The 10,000-nt window shown below is 39.0% G+C and overlaps 1 protein-coding gene across 1 annotated transcript in view; it reads left to right on the top strand.

Moving 5' to 3' along the window:
* The window catches only part of adgrl3.1 (adhesion G protein-coupled receptor L3.1), a 334,415-nt gene that overhangs the window by 147,919 nt on the left and 176,496 nt on the right, over window positions 1-10,000 (top strand). The window lies entirely within an intron of this gene.

Genomic DNA, 10,000 nt, shown 5'->3' with positions numbered 1-10,000 from the left:
TACAGAGAGATGTTGAGGAGAGGGTAGGGTACAGAGAGATGTTGAGGAGAGGGTGGGGTACAGAGAGATGTTGAGGAGAGGGTGGGGTACAGAGAGATGTTGAGGAGAGGGTGGGGTACAGAGAGATGTTGAGGAGATGGTGGGGGACAGAGAGATGTTGAGGAGAGGGTGGGGTACAGAGAGATGTTGAGGAGAGGGTGGGGTACAGAGAGATGTTGAGGAGAGGGTGGGGTACAGAGAGATGTTGAGGAGAGGGTGGGGTACAGAGATACGGTGAGGAAGAGGGTGGGGTACATAGATACGGTGAGGAAGAGGGTGGGGGACAGAGATACGGTGAGGAAGAGCTGAATTAGATCCATGTCATGAAGCTAATGATGGCATACTGGGTTGTATGAGAGGAGAGGAGAGAGAGGATACAGGGAGGGAGGGAGGGAGGGAGGGAGGGAGGGAGGGAGGGAGAGAGAGAGAGTGAGAGAAAGAGAGAGAGAGAGAGAGAGAGAGAGAGAGAGAGAGAGAGAGAGAGAGAGAGAGAGAGAGAGAGAGAGAGAGAGAGAGAGAGAGAGAGAGAGAGAGAGAGAGAGAGAGAGAGAGAGAGAGAGAGAGAGAGAGAGAGAGAGAGAGAGAGAGAGAGAGAGAGAGAGAGAGAGAGGGAGAGGGAGAGAGAGAGGGAGGAAGGGAGTTGGAGAAATGTAGATGAGAGAGAAGGTGAGAGAAAGTAGAACATTTTTATAATAATAGTTTGTTATCACACTATAGCATGTCCTGTGTGCGTGTCCTGTGTGCGTGTCCTGTGTGTCCTGTGTGTCCTGTGTGTGTGTTTTTATTTCCTCCCCGTAAGACGTGCAGCCTGATCACTAGAAATAGACGTTGATATCGGTACGTTTGAAAAGGTTCCTGTTGAACATCGATATATGCCTTCCTTGGCGCCTACAAAATAAATTAAATCCGATTGCCCAGCGCTGGCCGCGAACTCCTGATGCTCCGAGATGGAGCTGCTCAGACCACTGCACTACGGCACAATGCTGTACCAGGACACCAGAACCCCTTGATGCTCCGAGATGGAGCTGCTCAGACCACTGCACTACGGCACAACGCTGTACCAGGACACCAGAATACTGATGATACTTCATGGTAATAGCCAGTTTTTTTGTTTTTGTTGTTGTTGTTTTAAGCCTTCTCCAAACCATAGCCCTAACCTTAACCACTAACCCTAAACACTAACCATAAACACTAACCCTAACCACTCAGAATGAATATCAAATACCTGTTTCTGTTTTAGTCCTGTAACCATGCAGAATTATCCCTGTAACCGTGCAGAATTATCCCTGTAACCATGCAGAATTATCCCTGTAACCATGCAGAATTATCCCTGTAACCATGCAGAATTATCACTGTAACCATGCAGAATTATCCCTGTAACCATGCAGAATTAACCCTGTAACCGTGCAGAATGAATCCTGTAACCATGCAGAATTATCCCTGTAACCATGCAGAATTAACCCTGTAACCGTGCAGAATTAACCCTGTAACCGTGCAGAATTAACCCTGTAACCGTGCAGAATTATCCCTGTAACCATGCAGAATTATCCCTGTAACCGTGCAGAATTATCCCTGTAACCATGCAGAATTAACCCTGTAATCGTGCAGAATTAACCCTGTAACCATGCAGAATTATCCCTGTAACCGTGCAGAATTAACCCTGTAACCATGCAGAATCAACCCTGTAACCATGCAGAATTAACCCTGTAACCATGCAGAATTAACCCTGTAACCATGCAGAATCAACCCTGTAACCATGCAGAATTAACCCTGTAACCACGCAGAATTAACCCTGTAACCAAACGGAATTAACCCTGTAACCATGCAGAAATAACCCTGTAACCACGCATAATTAATGCATCAACAATAGACATTCATCCATAATACGTCAAATTTTGAAAGGGAAATATGAGCTCTTGTTGAAGACGTGATAAGAGGTGTTGTGAAGGATAACTGGTATTGGATCTGTCCCCTACCTGGCTGATCCTGCCAGTAGCATATGCTCGTCTCAAAGATTCAGCCATGCAAGTCTAAGTACACACGGCATTAAATCAGTTACCCTGTTCCCTATATAGTGTATTATACTACTATTATACTACTATTATACTACTATTATACTACTATTATACTACTACTACTACTATACTACAACGTATGTTGTTACTGGGGGGGAGACAAAGGAAACACACACAGGATGTTGATAGACGGTAAATTGTTTTAAATGATTGTGTGATCGTAAACAGCAAACATTGCAAATTGTGGACAGGAAAATGTCAAAGAAATGTCAGTTAATTTGTACAGCATCTCTGGTTTGGAACACGGAGATGACCAGTTACTGCAGCTGTTCCTTCAAGAGTGTGTGTGATGGTGTGTGTGTGTGTGTGTGTGTGTGTGTGTGTGTGTGTGTGTGTGTGTGTGTGTGTGTGTGTGTGTGTGTGTGTGTGTGTGTGTGTGTGTGTGTGTGGAGAGCTGGAATAGGTTTGTGTCTCGTTCAACAGTCCTTTTAGTCCCCTGGGGTCTTATGTGAAATGGAATTCATACGTCGAAGAGGATCGAGGGAGAGTGAGGGAGAGGAGGAAGGTTGGATACTATTTAGGGAGATGAAGAGGGTCCAGTCACAAGTCTCTGATACTGTCAGTCAACACCAGTCCCTGATACTGTCAGTCAACACCAGTCCCTGAAACTGTCAGTCAACACCAGTCTCTGATACTGTCAGTCAACACCAGTCCCTGATACTGTCAGTCAACACCAGTGCCTGATACTGTCAGTCAACACCAGTCCCTGATACTGTCAGTCAACACCAGTCCCTGATACTGTCAGTCAACACCAGTCTCTGATACTGTCAGTTAACACCAGTCTCTGATACTGTCAGTTAACACCAGCCACTGATACTGTCAGTCAACACCAGTCTCTGATACTGTCAGTCAACACCAGTCCCTGATACTGTCAGTCAACACCAGTCCCTGATACTGTCAGTCAACACCAGTCCCTGATAATGTCAGTCAACACCAGTCCCTGATACTGTCAGTCAACACCAGTCCCTGATACTGTCAGTCAACACCAGACCCTAATGATGACCTCACATTAATAACCCTAACCATTACCTCACATTAATAACCCTAACATTAACTTACATTAATAACCCTAATGATGACCTCACATTAATAACCCTAACATTAACTTACATTAATAACCCTAATGATGATCTTACATTAATAACCCTAATGATGACCTCACATTAATAACCCTAATGATGATCTTACATTAATAACCCTAATGATGATCTTACATTAATAACCCTAACATTACCCCACATTAATAACCCTAACATGACCTCACATTAATAACCCTAACCATTACCTCACATTAATAACCCTAACATTACCTCACATTAATAACCCTAACCATTACCTCACATTAATAACCCTAACATTACCTCACATTAATAACCCTAACATTACCTTACATTAATAACCCTAACATGACCTCACATTAATAACCCTAACCATTACCTCACATTAATAACCCTAACCATTACCTCACATTAATAACCCTAACCATTACCTCACATTAATAACCCTAAATTTACCTCACATTAATAACCCTAACCATTACCTCACATCAATAACCCTAACATTACCTCACATTAATAACCCTAACCATTACCTTACATTAATAACCCTAACATGACCTCACATTAATAACCCTAACCATTACCTTACATTAATAACCCTAACATGACCTCACATTAATAACCCTAACCATTACCTCACATTAATAACCCTAACCATTACATCACATTAATAACCCTAACATTACCTCACATTAATAACCCTAACCATTACCTCACATTAATAACCCTAACCATTACCCCACATTAATAACCATAACCATTACCTCACATTAATAACCCTAACATTACTTCACATTAATAACCCTAACCATTACCTCACATTAATAACCCTAACATTAACTTACATTAATAACCCTAACCATTACCTCACATTAATAACCCTAACCATTACCTCACATTAATAACCCTAACATTACCTCACATTAATAACCCTAGCCATTACCTCACATTAATAACCCTAACCATTACCCCACATTAATAACCATAACCATTACCTCACATTAATAACCCTAACATTACCTCACATTAATAACCCTAACCATTACCTCACATTAATAACCCTAACATTACCTCACATTAATAACCCTAACCATTACCTCACATGAATAACCCTAACCATTACCTCACATTAATAACCCTAACCATTACCTCACATTAATAACCCTAACATTACCTCACATTAATAACCCTAACCATTACCTCACATCAATAACCTTAACATTACCTCACATTAATAACCCTAACCATTACCTTACATTAATAACCCTAACATGACCTCACATTAATAACCCTAACCATTACCTCACATTAATAACCCTAACCATTACCTCACATTAATAACCCTAACATTACCTCACATTAATAACCCTAACCATTACCTCACATTAATAACCCTAACCATTACCCCACATTAATAACCATAACCATTACCTCACATTAATAACCCTAACATTACCTCACATTAATAACCCTAACCATTACCTCACATTAATAACCCTAACATTAACTTACATTAATAACCCTAACCATTACCTCACATTAATAACCCTAACCATTACCTCACATTAATAACCCTAACCATTACCTCACATTAATAACCCTAACATTACCTCACATTAATAACCCTAGCCATTACCTCACATTAATAACCCTAACCATTACCCCACATTAATAACCATAACCATTACCTCACATTAATAACCCTAACATTACCTCACATTAATAACCCTAACCATTACCTCACATTAATAACCCTAACATTACCTCACATTAATAACCCTAACCATTACCTCACATTAATAACCCTAACCATTACCTCACATTAATAACCCTAACCATTACCTCACATTAATAACCCTAACCATTACCTCACATTAATAACCCTAACATTACCTCACATTAATAACCCTAACCATGACCTCACATTAATAACCCTAACCATTACCTCACATTAATAACCCTAACATTACCTCACATTAATAACCCTAACCATTACCTCACATTAATAACCCTAACATTACCTCACATTAATAACCCTAACATTACCTTACATTAATAACCCTAACATGACCTCACATTAATAACCCTAACCATTACCTCACATTAATAACCCTAACCATTACCTCACATTAATAACCCTAACCATTACCTCACATTAATAACCCTAAATTTACCTCACATTAATAACCCTAACCATTACCTCACATCAATAACCCTAACATTACCTCACATTAATAACCCTAACCATTACCTTACATTAATAACCCTAACATGACCTCACATTAATAACCCTAACCATTACCTTACATTAATAACCCTAACATGACCTCACATTAATAACCCTAACCATTACCTCACATTAATAACCCTAACCATTACATCACATTAATAACCCTAACATTACCTCACATTAATAACCCTAACCATTACCTCACATTAATAACCCTAACCATTACCCCACATTAATAACCATAACCATTACCTCACATTAATAACCCTAACATTACTTCACATTAATAACCCTAACCATTACCTCACATTAATAACCCTAACATTAACTTACATTAATAACCCTAACCATTACCTCACATTAATAACCCTAACCATTACCTCACATTAATAACCCTAACATTACCTCACATTAATAACCCTAGCCATTACCTCACATTAATAACCCTAACCATTACCCCACATTAATAACCATAACCATTACCTCACATTAATAACCCTAACATTACCTCACATTAATAACCCTAACCATTACCTCACATTAATAACCCTAACCATTACCTCACATGAATAACCCTAACCATTACCTCACATGAATAACCCTAACCATTACCTCACATTAATAACCCTAACCATTACCTCACATTAATAACCCTAACATTACCTCACATTAATAACCCTAACCATTACCTCACATCAATAACCTTAACATTACCTCACATTAATAACCCTAACCATTACCTTACATTAATAACCCTAACATGACCTCACATTAATAACCCTAACCATTACCTCACATTAATAACCCTAACCATTACCTCACATTAATAACCCTAACATTACCTCACATTAATAACCCTAACCATTACCTCACATTAATAACCCTAACCATTACCCCACATTAATAACCATAACCATTACCTCACATTAATAACCCTAACATTACCTCACATTAATAACCCTAACCATTACCTCACATTAATAACCCTAACATTAACTTACATTAATAACCCTAACCATTACCTCACATTAATAACCCTAACCATTACCTCACATTAATAACCCTAACCATTACCTCACATTAATAACCCTAACATTACCTCACATTAATAACCCTAGCCATTACCTCACATTAATAACCCTAACCATTACCCCACATTAATAACCATAACCATTACCTCACATTAATAACCCTAACATTACCTCACATTAATAACCCTAACCATTACCTCACATTAATAACCCTAACATTACCTCACATTAATAACCCTAACCATTACCTCACATTAATAACCCTAACCATTACCTCACATTAATAACCCTAACCATTACCTCACATTAATAACCCTAACCATTACCTCACATTAATAACCCTAACATTACCTCACATTAATAACCCTAACCATTACCTCACATTAATAACCCTAACCATTACCTCACATTAATAACCCTAACATTACCTCACATTAATAACCCTAACCATTACCTCACATCAATAACCCTAACATTACCTCACATTAATAACCCTAACCATTACCTTACATTAATAACCCTAACATGACCTCACATTAATAACCCTAACCATTACCTCACATTAATAACCCTAACCATTACCTCACATTAATAACCCTAACATTACCTCACATTAATAACCCTAACCATTACCTCACATTAATAACCCTAACCATTACCTCACATTAATAACCCTAACATTACCTCACATTAATAACCCTAACCATTACCTTACATTAATAACCCTAACATGACCTCACATTAATAACCCTAACCATTACCTCACATTAATAACCCTAACATTACCTCACATTAATAACCCTAACCATTACCTCACATTAATAACCCTAACCATTACCTCACATTAATAACCCTAACATTACCTCACATTAATAACCCTAACCATTACCTTACATTAATAACCCTAACATGACCTCACATTAATAACCCTAACCATTACCTCACATTAATAACCCTAACCATTACCTCACATTAATAACCCTAACATTACCTCACATTAATAACCCTAACCATTACCTCACATTAATAACCCTAACCATTACCTCACATTAATAACCCTAACCATTACCCCACATTAATAACCATAACCATTACCTCACATTAATAACCCTAACATTACCTCACATTAATAACCCTAACCATTACCTCACATTAATAACCCTAACATTAACTTACATTAATAACCCTAACATGACCTCACATTAATAACCCTAACCATTACCTCACATTAATAACCCTAACCATTACCTCACATTAATAACCCTAACCATTACCTCACATTAATAACCCTAACCATTACCCCACATTAATAACCATAACCATTACCTCACATTAATAACCCTAACATTACCTCACATTAATAACCCTAACCATTACCTCACATTAATAACCCTAACCATTACCTCACATTAATAACCCTAACCATTACCTCACATTAATAACCCTAACCATTACCTCACATTAATAACCCTAACATTACCTCACATTAATATCCCTAGCCATTACCTCACATTAATAACCCTAACCATTACCCCACATTAATAACCATAACCATTACCTCACATTAATAACCCTAACATTACCTCACATTAATAACCCTAACCATTACCTCACATTAATAACCCTAACATTAACTTAATTAATAACCCTAATGATGACCTCACATTAATAACCCTAACCATTACCCCACATTAATAACCATAACCATTACCTCACATTAATAACCCTAACATTACCTCACATTAATAACCCTAACCATTACCTCACATTAATAACCCTAACATTAACTTAATTAATAACCCTAATGATGACCTTACATTAATAACCCTAATGATGACCTCACATTAATAACCCTAACATTACCTCACATTAATAACCCTAACATTACCTCACATTAATAACCATAACATTACCTCACATTAATAACCCTAACCATTACCCCACATTAATAACCCTAACATTACCTCACATTAATAACCCTAACCATTACCTCACATTAATAACCCTAACATTACCTTACTTTAATCTGCATTGTTTTCTTTCCGCAGCAATAATGTGTGGTGTGTTTAATGTTAAGTGTGTGTGTGTGTGTGTGTGTGTGTGTGTGTGTGTGTGTGTGTGTGTGTGTGTGTGTGTGTGTGTGTGTGGTGTGTTTAATGTTAAGTGTGTTTGTGTTTGTTTTTGTGTGTGTGTGAATAACATCTCTGAATCAGAACAGATGAATCGTAACAGATTATGGAGATCTCTGATTGTATTATGATAACACACACACACACACACACACACACACACACACACACACACACACACACACACACACACACACACACACACACACACACACACACACACACACACACACACACACACACACACACACACACACACACACACACACACACACACACACACACAGAAACACACACACACACACACACACAGAAACACACACACACACACACACACACACACACACACACACACACACACACACACACACACACACACACACACACACACACACACACACACACACACACACACACACACACACACACACACACACACACACACACACACACACACACACACACACACACACACACACACACACACACACACACACACACACAGAAACACACACACACACACACACACACACACACACACACACACACACACACACACACACACACACACACACACACACACACACACACACACACACACACACAGTAGCGTAGCGTTAACCTGACTACTGTGCTGCAGTGTGAAGATAATGACATGTTCTATTGAAAACGTGTGGTTTATTAAAGATGTATTAGACCTTGAGAAGGTGTACGGTGTGTGTGTGTTCTCACCACTGGTATTGCTCACACTCAGGGATCGTATTATCATAATACTCTTATTATTGAAACATTAATCTATTTTTGTCTCTCTCTCTTCTCTCTCTCTCTCTCATTGTCTCTCGCTTGTCTCTCTGTCTTCTTGTCTCTCTCTTCTTCTCTCTCTTCTTGTCTCCTTGTCTCTCTCTCTTCTTGTCTCCTTGTCTCTCTCTCTTCTTGTGTCTCTACTTGTCTCCTTGTCTCTCTCTCTTCTTGTCTCCTTGTCTCTCTCTCTTCTTGTCTCCTTGTCTCTCTCTCTTCTTGTCTCATTGTCTCTCTCTCTTCTCTCTCTCTTCTTGTCTCCTTGTCTCTCTCTCTTCTCTCTCTCTTCTTGTCTCCTTGTCTCACTCTCTTGTCTCTCTCTTCTTGTCTCCTTGTCTCTCTCTCTTCTTGTGTCTCTACTTGTCTCCTTGTCTCTCTCTCTTCTTGTCTCCTTGTCTCTCTCTCTTCTTGTCTCCTTGTCTCTCTCTCTTCTTGTCTCCTTGTCTCTCTCTCTTCTTGTCTCCTTGTCTCTCTCTCTTCCTGTCTCCTTGTCTCTCTCTCTTGTCTCCTTGTCTCTCTCTCTTCTTGACTCCTTGTCTCTCTCTCTTCTTCTCTCTCTTCTTGTCTCCTTGTCTCTCTCTCTTCTTCTCTCTCTTCTTGTCTCCTTGTCTCTCTCTCTTCTTGTCTCCTTGTCTCTCTA

The sequence above is a fragment of the Salvelinus alpinus genome, chromosome 6 (genome assembly GCF_045679555.1).
Source record: "Salvelinus alpinus chromosome 6, SLU_Salpinus.1, whole genome shotgun sequence".
Lineage (NCBI taxonomy): Eukaryota > Metazoa > Chordata > Actinopteri > Salmoniformes > Salmonidae > Salvelinus > Salvelinus alpinus.
Note: the sequence above shows the minus strand (reverse complement) of the source record. Positions and strands in the feature narration are given on the sequence as shown.